The sequence below is a fragment of the Opisthorchis viverrini genome, assembly GCF_000715545.1.
Source record: "Opisthorchis viverrini unplaced genomic scaffold opera_v5_20, whole genome shotgun sequence".
In the NCBI taxonomy this organism is placed as follows: Eukaryota; Metazoa; Platyhelminthes; class Trematoda; order Opisthorchiida; family Opisthorchiidae; genus Opisthorchis; species Opisthorchis viverrini.
The window spans coordinates 2,763,628-2,775,879 of record NW_008751676.1 but is presented as its reverse complement, the minus strand read 5'-3'; the positions used below and the strand labels follow the sequence as shown (position 1 = coordinate 2,775,879).

Here is a 12,252-nt window from a genome sequence, read left to right as displayed (position 1 = left end):
GAGTCCTATTTCCCCCCCCCACACCCTATATATATATATATATATATATATATATATATAATGTCTACAGCGCGTCTGTTCCACAGTCACTAATCCCTCAATTTCGCAGAGGTAAGGCCTAGAGCTTGATTGAAAACAAAGTGCCACCAGTCCAGTAATCCTGGAATTTTACTATTAACTACGTTTGATGAGTGAGAAAAAACACATTAGCAGCGAGCTATTCATCGCATGGTTTCGAAAATATTTCTTTTCACTGCAATCGCTCTGATGCACTATCGTCACTTAAGTTTGGTCCAAACGCTAGACTCTAGGCTTACGTGAATCATTTGATAGCACGATGTTCAAAGTCATCCACCCGACCCTGAGTCAAGCGAGAACGCAGAAGTTTTGTTGAGCTCGGAGACCAAACTTTCAAAACACCTTCATTTCGAGCCTTTCATCTAAAAATACCATTATTCACTAGTTGTGAATGTTATCCGACTGAGTAGCTTCGCGAGATGGATTTTCATCAACCGAAAAGAGTGTAACCTCGGATGTTCAGATCATGATCCATTTTTTGAGCGAATGGAAAGATTTTGTAGTTTTTTGACGAACAAAGTGGAAAAGTTGTGAATAACTGGTGACTGACTCTCTACAACAGCTGTTATTGTCTTGTGCTACCTGAATTTGACTTGTGTAATATATCTTCGTTCTTGCATTTACATCAACATGTGCATTGCAAACCAAGTTGGCCTAATATAGAGCATCGACTGTGAACACGAGGTCTTCCTAAGTTGGCCAGTAGAACAAGGGTTACGGTTTCATTGATCTTTCTTCGCCTGACGCTACCAAGTGAGTCTCGCATTTGGGTCAAATCATCTCAGAGCATGCTTAATATCCACCCACTATTTTTCATAAACTCTACTGCTCACATCCAATTCGCAAATTTAATCAAAGGCTAGTAGTAAACATATTCATCATTAAGAAAGCGATTAATGCAAATGAATGTCGCACAGAGTCAATGGACCGAACATATGTAAGGCAGGAACCCACACGATGCTAGAGATCTTTCTCGAACAGATGTAGATTGACGATAAAGGCCAAAAGGTTTTCCCGTGAACGTACCCAGACCGTTTTTCAGCGAGCTTACTAACTCTACTGTATTACTTTTCCATAGGAATATCATCGATGTCAGTATACATGTACCACCTCTCATGTGGCTTTGCAGTAGGGATTACGGATACCATCAAAAAGACGGTTCTGACAGGAAGCGAGTCTAGTTGAGGCCAAACATCAGTCATCTGTCGTGGCACTCGTACAGACCAGAAATGGTGGATTTTTAACGATAGGTTGGAATAGGGAAATTAGGTGTTTCACTATGGAAGCAGCAAGTAAGTGGGCCAATCTGAAATGGCGCGTATATTCCGGCCCCATGTGTTGGTGACAAAAGTCCAAGCGTAGCCAGTTTGATGTGCGCCTTGCGCTGCTGCGCTGTTCTGATGACGAACTGCCATGACGTGTATATTTCCAGGTGATAGATAGTAGCTAACAGATTACAGCATACCTGTCAATACAGGTGAATCGATTATTATCAGATGAATGGCGACACAGCGGTTTACTGATAGTGGGACAATGTGCCTTCACTGTTTCTGAAGCTGAGTAGATAGCTACTAGAGGTGACCTAACAGTTGGGTAGTTACTACTTTCCAAAGGGAGTGGTCATCCAAGAAGTCGTGGGTGAACAGGGTGTTGTCGGTATGACTCCAACGACGACGAGACCAACTGAGTTGATATAGTTGATTGATATGCTTACCATTTTGACAGAATAAGATCTGTGAGGCTGTTGGATGCCTACCTCTTGAGGTTAAGCTAGAACGGTGATAGACATTTTCATTAAATGAGATTGAGAAGTGCCCCAGATCCCGTAACATCATGCATGCCAGAATAGACGTCGAATAAGCCCTGACCACACAGTATTCTAAGGAGTGAATAAAATAACCTCGTTCCATACATGTTTGCAGGACTTTGGGCAGTTGATAATCCCGACGACCAAATCTCCTTAGAAGTGGGAAAAGTTTCGTTCTCCAAGGATATTCACCTATTGGGCGAACCACTGTAATCATTCCTATGGCGGCACTGACAACCGTCGCCTATGCTCGTAGTTAACTTTGTTACCAAGCAACTTACAGCTTGACCTGACGCTGTAAGTTAGGGCGAAGTACGATGCTCAGTCAACAAGTAACCTCGTTCTAAAGAGAAACAATATGGTTCCAGCCTGGTGAACTAGACGATTAAAGCCTTCTAATCCGGGTAACCACCGCATCGAGTACAGATTGACATATTATATCATTCGTTTATTCTATAACCATTCAACATGTGTAGCAACAGGTACGTTCATATCCAAAATTACCTCTGATTATATATATATATATATATATATATATATAGTAGATATATATTTACTTAATATTCAAACTCCGGTAGCTTCCCCTGGTCAAATCAAACCAAAACAGTAACTGGAGAACGATTCTAGGTAGAGTTCAGGCTTAACAGGTCTGGCAATTCGAGTCGGTCCAAACCAATAGCAGATTTGTGCAGAGCAAATTCCTGGCATACAGATCTTTAGCGGATATAAAAAGTGGGCATATTACTGGTAAAGTAGTAGAAATGCGGTAAAAAAAATAAATCAGCCAATTAGGTATGAACGCAGTACACAATGAGTCTGGATTGACATTACATCACGCCATGTAGGGAATCACAAAATTATGTTACATGGTAGTGCTTTTAGCTAAGGTTCTGTGCTTGCGCCGCATTCAGGAAGTAGACAAGGTCCAAGGCCAACTAAGGTGGAGGAAACGTCAGTCACTGGGTACCATCTTCTGGGTAATTTTATTCGAACCGTCAAAACGGCTGCTTCGGAGCAAGATAGTCCTGGAGATACCACTACACCTAGCGACTTGTTTCAGTAACATAGTTGTAGGGGAGAACTATTCTTCCCAAAAGCCAACGAAGGCGACCAGGGAAAAATGATCACGGTAGGAAAGAAAATGCACAATAACATATTTGTGCGCAAAAGCCAGACAGGAGGTAGTTCTTTCGTTCTGAAAGCATGAAAGGAAGATCACCGAACATTGGTAAGTCTACTGGAGACAGCTCCGAGGTTCTTCACATCAGTACTGTCAACTATGAGCGATTGTACCCAATAAACAAGATCTCGGTTACGTATATCGTAAGAAAACGCGCAAACAACATCTTGACATGATGAAATATTAAGAACAAAGTGAACTTTCTTAGGAATACCTAGCAAATTCATTTAGTGCGGTTTGTGACTTTATTTACCCATCTGAACTGCTTTAGTCACAACAAAACACTATGCCACCAGCATACTTACTTCGGTAAAAGGCCTCAGGAGCAGAGTGGCTATGGACGTACAAGACAGAAAAGAATAGGAAAAGAATGGCGCCCTGTACATTGCCTGTTTTGTTTTCGTAGTGCTGAGGAATTTTGTTTACCCAGACACGTGAACTGGGTTCGGCCAGTAAAACAGTCACGCCCAAGTTTAGTTAAACATTACCGGTAGCATCAGAGAAAACCAATAATAATAGTGCGCGACTGACACCGCAAAAGACACCCAAGAATAGTAAACTCGCAGTTTTGGCCTTTCAACTGAAGAGACAAAATGTGGAAGATATACGACGGCATACAGTGGGAGCGTGATTCTCGTCACACAAGCGGGTATGTATATTCAGCCAACTAGCTAAAATTTGGTCTTGATGAAAATGTACCTTAAAAACAGTCTTAGAAGTAAGGATATGCAGGCAATCGATTGATACTTCAAGGTCCGTTTCGTAAACACAGCAGCTGTTTTGGCTATGCTCCGTACTTGAGACTAGGAAGAATGCTCTCTTCAACAGCCAGCCATCATTAGAACTTTAGGTACGTTGATTGACCTTGTTTTCCACCTGTGGATATTAGAAAACAGGGTTAATGCAGCAGCTGAAATTCCGAAGCTTCTGTTTGAACGTTGACGACTTGGCATGATTTGCGGTATCACTTACAACAAAGACCAGGTTATTTTTCATCAAACTTGGTTGGTTTTACAGAAAGGAATGCATAATGATTCAAAATAAGCATTCGAGCATTTTCATTTCACTTTCGCTTTGCACTTTCATGGAATTTTTTGCAAAGAAGTCCATAGGTTGTCACTACGAATACCAGATAAAAATCTTATATTCGTTCGACATAAATACGAAGACGAGTCGATTTTGGTTTGAGCTGTCCTGGGGGGTGTGTGTGCAACATTTTGGGTCCCACGTCAGGCAACCCCGTCACTTAACATCGAGTTATCTTTGAATTTCCACCGAAACGGCTTGATTTCTATCGAGTCTTTCCAAGAAGTCTATCAAGACGTCTTACAGAAACTAGCAGAATGTCTTATTACGAGCAAGATGTAGCTACCAAAACACCTAAATTTGCATGAGTTCAGGCCTGAGTCATTATCATCATCCTAATCATCTTCAGGTGTATTCGCTGTACGGCTCTTTGTTCGCTGATCTCTGTCAGGCTTAGCTAGACACAAGAGTACACTGCAGCGGTTGTCATGCTCGATACGATTAACTTGTCAGGTGCACAGGCGGCGACAGTCAGCTTTGCTTCAAGAGTATGATTCCTACTTAGTTCCAAATGAGCGTGTCACGTGATATCACACTATGCTGTGCTGTGCTCAATGAGGTTTTCTTCCACCCTTGAGATCATGAACACGAGGAACTACGGAGAAATTTTCACCCTTGATACGAACAAACATCCGTTTGCCGTTAGTGTGTAAACAGCTACTTGTTGGCGGATGAAAAGTGAACATGCATGCATGCCAATCAGTTCTTCATTTCTTCGTGTTGCCTTAGATCGGTTCAGTCAAACTATTTGTCACGCAAGATATCCAGATTTGCTTCCTAAATCAAGATAGTGTTTACTGGGGGAGTGTAACTAGTCAAGTATGGCCCTGAAATAAAAAATACAACGAGTAATAAACAACTCGACGATATGGAGATAGCTTCCATCAGGGCATGTTGGCCTGAGTACTAGAGAGATGGAGAACATAAGAAGGTCAGGATGTACATAGTGTCAATATCTGTCTACCTGGGGAATACGTATCAACAATGAGGCAGATGATACGGCACAAAGATAACTAGGAATAAATCTGGAAGAACGGTTGGTGAGCAAAGTATAGTACAGTTCACATGAATAGTTGCTTTAGCATTAGAGTCAAAAAAGTGATCCCGGCTGTCAGTGCTCTTCAAGATGAAATCCTCAGAATAAACCATGCTGAAGATGGTCGCTGTATTTCTGATCACTAAAACAGAGACGCATCGAACTCATTACTAAATATTTTAAAATAATTGCACTATCCAATCCGGATTACTTCTCCCTCAGTTCTCCGAAAATTGATTCATACGCAACTCAACAAGCGCAGTTAGTTCGTGCCATTTTCTGAGAGCCGCTGAAATGCATTTTGGTTTGGCTTAATTGCACGAGGCAGCTGATGATAAGGTGCCAGATAGAGACACCTTCGCTTATACATGCACTGGCGTGCAACTGACCGTCACGTGAGAACAAGGCTAATAGAACGCATCAAGTAATGACGCAAACTGTGGTGCATCACAGAAGAGCTGCACAAATCTTTCAAAAATTCTCATGTGTTGCACACGAGGTTTGTTCTCAGGACTCGAGCATGCACGAGAAAAGACTAACGTAGCTATTAAGAAAACAGCTATCCTGGGTCTATTGCTCGCGGAGTATTGCTGACGTACACCATCTCTCATACACTCTTTCGCGTACATCCCCTTTAATACAGCCTCAAAATAGTTTTGTTGGAATGCTGAACAGACAATTTGGTCATGCAAAGTTTGCACTCGCAATAAGGCTGCATTTTATTATGAACAAAATGACCATAGTTAATGAAGCTTCTTGATGAAGTCACCGGTAAAGAGAACATAAAAGAGAGAAATGATTGTCTCATTTCAGTACTACTCAAAAGAGTGTCAACACTCCGTGAAATACGCTCGTTTACACACAAATTTGGTTTTAACGGGGGGCTCAAACGAATGCCAGCTGAATTTCTCGTTTATGATGTGCAGATGAGCGTATACAGGTAGGGGTGTCCACTTTGAGTTAACGTAGAAGATAAGGTTGACGGAAACTCGGGGACTGCGCCTACCTGATGAGCCCCAAGTAGAGCGAAACCAATCGAGGACCGTCGAAGAGTCTTCAACAACCTCATGGGTGGTTTGTATTGACATCGTTTTTGACATTGATGGCAAGTTTGTTCGCTGAGCTTGGCAAGTTGCCACATTGATGTGTGCGCTGAGCAGTGTTGCAAGTATTTGTGTGCATTCTGCCGATCAGGCTGATCTCTGACTACGGTTGGCTGTTTAGATGGTTGGTTGTCTCCAGAGCGTGCGAGCCCAGTTGCCCACTGGACTTCACTTCTCCGACTCGTAACCCAGGAGGTTTATTGTCTTAGTTACCCAACTGCTTCTGAGATCAGATTCATTTGTCTGAAGGATTCTACGGTCTGCATTTTCTGATCTTTGCTCGCGAGGGTACTGTGAGGCCGACCGGACTCACCGTAAGTTGCCGTGGATCCGCCGGTCAGTTTTTTGGCTCCACATTCCAGTATCCCAACTTTCATGTGTATAAATTAGGGAACGCGAAGTCACCTTACGCTCGTCTGTACATTCAGAATTTTTCCTCCCGCTTTGTCCACGATGATAATTAACGTACCCATTGAAGCCTAATTGGAGGACAAAACAGGGTTTGTTACCCCTGTTGGCCTTATTTTCCGGTTCCGAAGAAGTACTCGATTTGTGTGGCTTTACTAATCTTACCGCTAATTTAAGTATGTTGACTTACTGAGGGATCATCCGCCCACTTCTTTGCTTTTGTTTTGATTGTTGCTGTCCTCTTAATTCTTTTTCCCTTTCTACTACTTATAGTATACAACTTTCTCGTTTTATTGTCAGTTCCATTGTGATGCAGTGTGCTTCTGTACCTTTGGATAAGATTTCGGTGCATAAATCCAAGTGCTTCGTCAAACAGGCTATGCGAAGGATTAAGATCCGATCCATTCGCCTTTTATTACGCCAGACCCGACTTCCAAGGTTTTTAACTGTATTTCGTTGAATAATTGCATCGAAGAGTGGCGACTTATTGTCATTTACCAATTCAATTGTTTGCATTTTGAACTGGCTGCTGTTCGATAATTGTGTATGTATCTTCAGTGGTAGTACGAATTCTGTATTACCAGCTCGGCAACAAATCTCGAGGCTGGTGATTCCAGAGGATATCTTCTTACTGGTTCACACGACTACTCACCAAATGAGAAGTGGTCATGTCGAGATTTGGGATTTGGTATACAATTAACAACAACTTATAAAGATAAATGAAACTTGCAAGTCTACCCCATGTGGCTTAGAAAATTTCAGTGATTCCCTCCCGAGTCAATAACCGAAGAGAAGACTCGTAGTGGAGCCAGCTGGTGGCATTCAAGAAAGTTTTCAGGCATAGCCGATTCTCATAATTTCCTATATGATCTTGCTGTTCTCCCGCAGCGCAAACGTGTGCAGCTGATTATGCTTTGTTGAACGTCTAACGTTGTCTGTGATGGAGATGGTTATCGGTGTTTTAAAATGTGAATGCATGGATTACGGTTTCCCGTAAACCGAAACCCTTACGAAGGGTTTCGTAAGCATGTTTCAACCCCGTGAATCAGAAAGGCATAACATTTAGTAGCTGTTCGCGCTGATCAGTTGCTTGTTGTACTGTCAAGATCGGCCATCTGTGGTCATTTGATGTGACTTCGATTAGGTATGTTCTACTCTCTCCCATTTTCTCTATCTCTAAGTTTACACCAGGTGAAAGGCTTTGTCGTTTTTTACTGACAGTCGTTAGTCGAAACCACGGCGACGTTGATTCCATTCTGCTGGTCAAAGGTGGGCTCAGAAATATGCATATATTTCGGAGTTACGATATTAGTACACGAAAACAGAAAATGAAAAAAACAATAAACGAATTCACTCGATTATTGATGAGTGCGTTGGTTTGCACTGCGTTGTACTAGGCACCATTTTTAAAAACGGCCAGCTAGTAAGTTGAGGAGTAACCAGAGATCTCCTGGTTGTGTGGTCCTTTCGAGTCTGATCTTGTGAACGAATGATGGCTAGTTACGGAAGCTGGTAGAAACGTATTCACGTTTGTTCGGATCCATGTCCTCTGCGTGTCTAGTTATTAAGACGTCTAGCATCTCTTTAACATCAATCAATCACTGGGTTGACCTTATTTATCATGTAATGTTGATTTGCCAAACTGTCTCGTATTGGTTCGTCATGCTTTGACAGCCGAGTTTATGAGTGCACACATCGGGTACCCAGTCAGTCCTGTTGGTTTTCTCTCAGAACCAGTCACAGACTTTAGTATTCACTGTGAGTTACAGCAACCTCGGAGTGATATTGTGGGGTGTATTCGCATAAATCATATGCAATTGGTGGATGGAAATCAATTCTTCTCCTTGTTGTTACCCGTCCTTGAAACAGTAGCCCGTGATTACCAGATTCACCGAACTACGTGAGGTTGATTTTCGTGGGAAATTCAGATCTATCATGGACTCAAAGAGAGGGCTGAAAGCGGTACCGCGGCAAATGACTTTATGCACCAAAGTTAGCAGGTACGGTATGACAGACAAGCGAAGTGCAGAAGAACACGAACTCTGTTGCAATAACATAGTTACAGAGCACTAGATCAGGTGATCATTGTGGCAAATGGAACCCAATTTAAGTGATAAAAGGAGTAATTCAGTGCAGTTAAAACAAATCGAAGGACTCGGTAATTACCAAGCCATGATGGTTATGCTTAACCCGAAGTGACCAGGTCCTGAAATCACATCTCTATAGTGTCTTCTCCAGATAAGGTTGTGGTAAAAATCCAGGCTGCTGTCCTCAGAATCACCTTGTCCTAATCCAGAAGAATATTCATCATGCGTTCCCTTTGGTTTCAGAATCTATAAATCTAGTATAAACCAAGTGCAGGGTAAACTTATCATGAAATATGGGAAATCAGCTGTTCGCTGAGGGCCGACATTCCAGCGTACTTTTCATTGAGTGCTACAAAGATCTACCCTCCACGTTCTTCATATATTGTCTGTGTTATGTAAAAATCCTATCAAAACCATTCCAACTTTTGGAACTCCTCATCTTGCCGCAGGGTTGTCTCACCGTTACACGTTGAACGTGCTCTTTGGAGTGATGACATATTAAGAGTGTTTCGTTTTAGAATGTGGGACGTGACAGAATTGTTGATGATCATGTTGCAAACGGTCAGTAGAATCAGACTTTTTGCACGTCAACAACACCAGGGCAGTGTAGTTTCATGGAGGAAAATACTCAAAAGGTTGTTGAAAAGTCTTCAGTAGACTTGTGAGCAGTTACCTTTAAGTAAATTCACTCACGGTCCTTTGACAGTGAGGTTTTTAGAAAGCCCGGATCACCGACTTGTCTCAGAAAAACGACCTGAATTATAGGAAACTTAATGAGGTGAAATAAATGGATCTGCTTGAAAGTCTTCTCGTCTCGCTTTTTTCTCCGTCTACTAATCCGTTTGACCTCACTTCCTGAACATTGGACAAGATTATGGCTATGGGAAAGATCGTTTCCTCTTTTCTAGTGTCCCACCAATTTTCATTTAAATGTGTAGATAGAGGTACACACTCATCAGCTTCCAAAAGAGGGGCTACAACTCTAGGGATAGGGGTATATTGTGTCCTGAAGTAGAAGACAGATAACGGTATTGCAGATACTACTCATAAAGACAAACCTGTCTATTGCCTGTATGTGCATCAGCTGTGTGAATTTTGTGCAACGGGTGCTGTGAGCCGTTATGATATTATCGGAGGTGAATGGCTCCGACTGATATGATTCTGACTCAAAAACCTTCTTTTAAATAGGACTCGACTTTTTGCATACGCTACCAGACCATGATGAGACAGAATGCTAGTGGCAATCAATAGATTTACCTGTCAGAAGGATTCATGCTTACACCGTCCGTATTAATAAGATTATCAGTACCAGTGCCACTCTCCAAGAAGATAGATCTGGCAGCTTTATGAAATTACTGTGCTAATGGGGTATACGGTTTACGGCGCTGTGAGACAATCAATGCCACTTTTCAGTTGTATGTTCTGGTCATTGTGACGAAAGATTTCGCAACTCCATATGAATTGTTTATCAAAAAAGGTGCCATACGTATTAGGACTGACAAGGAAGCAAATATATTCAGTAAAAACTGGCCACAAAAATGGCTAACCGTATTGTTCAGTAAAACATTTTCAAGCAAAACGAACGATTTCAGCCCACTCCCGACTGTTGTTTTGGAAACGGAAACCAGTGTTTTCCGTGTTAAAAATCCCGATATTCCGCATCTAACTACTTGACTTTTAGTGCTAAGAATAAGGGAATTTCACATTTTTTTGCATTTTTGGAATTTTCAGATAAAATGCAGCGTTTGTTGCTATGTGAATGCCTCAATTAAACTGGACAAGAAATCTAATTTTTTCATAGCTATCGTTATCCATTTGGTATCATACGATCAAGATATAGATAAAATCGGTACGGCAATCTATCACTGTACATTTATTTAAGAAAAGACCAGCCAATCCCACCCGTCTCTCCACTTTCTACTCAGCAAATAATGCACGGCCACGCATCTCAGCGTCCCTTATATGGAGCAGATGACTCAGCCCGCCCAGTTGGCTCAGCCGAATCAACTAGTCGACGAGCAATCATTTTGTCGCACCTCAAGATTGCTAATTCGATGTCTCCATGATGCACGCGCAACGATGGTCGAAGGACGAGCAATCTTCTTTTGTCTTCAGCGCACAGCGACTAGGCTTCACGACCCTAAAACAACACGACATACAGTCGCACTGCCTTTCGCCGACAGCCTAATGTCGCTTCGATCCCGAAGATGCCTACATTGAATACGAGCATGATCATCTTTGGCGTCTTCATTGTTTACTTCTTCTGCAATACTGCCATCTGACGTGACCCAGAAAGGTAGATCTGTCCACTACTTTTAGCGGTTCTGAGCCATGATGTTGCAGAGCGTGACAATATCAATTAGATTAGTTCGTGTATCTGGATGAGATTTGAACCAAGTGGTGGACTATCGTCCGCATATCCAATTCTCTAAGCTCTTCACCATGAAGAGGCATCACACCAGGAAGAGAAGACATTGCAGACATTTTTTCGATATGTAATTCGATTGGCAGGTTGAGGATGAAGGAGAACTCTTGAAGGACACCAATTTAGACGGTGAACTCAGAAGAATCCTCTCCATAGACTGCCATACTCCAACGGATGTTGAAGCATAAGGGTAGGAGAAGTTTAGCAAAATTATTCGGCGTACATCTGAAGGATAGACCGCCACAGAGTAGTATTACCAAGCCCATTCGAACGGTGGCTTTAGATTCAAGAAGACAACAATTATTGGCCTCCTATAAGTACGATTTTGTTCGAAATTGCAGTCAGTGTATTCATGATCTGGACGGAAGCTTGCTATCTTGAAGTGCTAGTAAGCCTGTCTACGATGGTACCTGTGAGCAACCTAGAGGCAATAGTCACCAAATTCGATACCCCGATGAATCTCACACTCAAATCTATCATCCTTCCGAAGATAGGAATGACATCCAATACATGCCATTACTCTGGCATTTCGGTTGTCTTTCACATGCTATGCAGGAGTTTCACCATCCTCCACCATCCTTATACAAAGCAAGTGAAAGACAGACGGGACCGGGTGCATTGTTTCACTTCAAAAGTTTCATTTTGTTTTTGACTTCACATTCTGTTGGGACTTAACGGCTTAATTATATGTGTGAAGCTGCTGGTGTGTTGAACGTTATCCTAAGTATTTTATACCAGCTGGATTATTTTCTGAGTTTTACGCCCATCGAAGTAGAAGTCGGGACTTGGAAGGAACTTGTGAGCCGTCTTCCTTAGTAGTGACTTCACTGACCAGCGGCTTACTTGGCCTGGCTTTATGAGTTATTTGGGAAGGAGTTTAAATTTTTCCACTCGCTACTAATCTTTCCATCTCTTGGACGTTCCTTAATCACCGCATCCCCCTTTCGGTCTTGAGACTGATAGTTAGGTGTCATTTCAGTGACCTTATCACAGAGTCATACTGCCGCTCTAGTGAGACCTCGCTTCCTCGCTTCGATGGCGC

At 42.2% G+C, this 12,252-nt stretch overlaps 1 protein-coding gene across 1 annotated transcript in view; it reads right to left on the bottom strand.

Annotated features, from left to right (window-relative positions):
* The window catches only part of T265_01849 (hypothetical protein), a gene marked incomplete at both ends in the record, with an annotated part of 87,214 nt that overhangs the window by 35,404 nt on the left and 39,558 nt on the right, over positions 1-12,252 (bottom strand). The gene's annotated exons all lie outside the window — the stretch shown is intronic.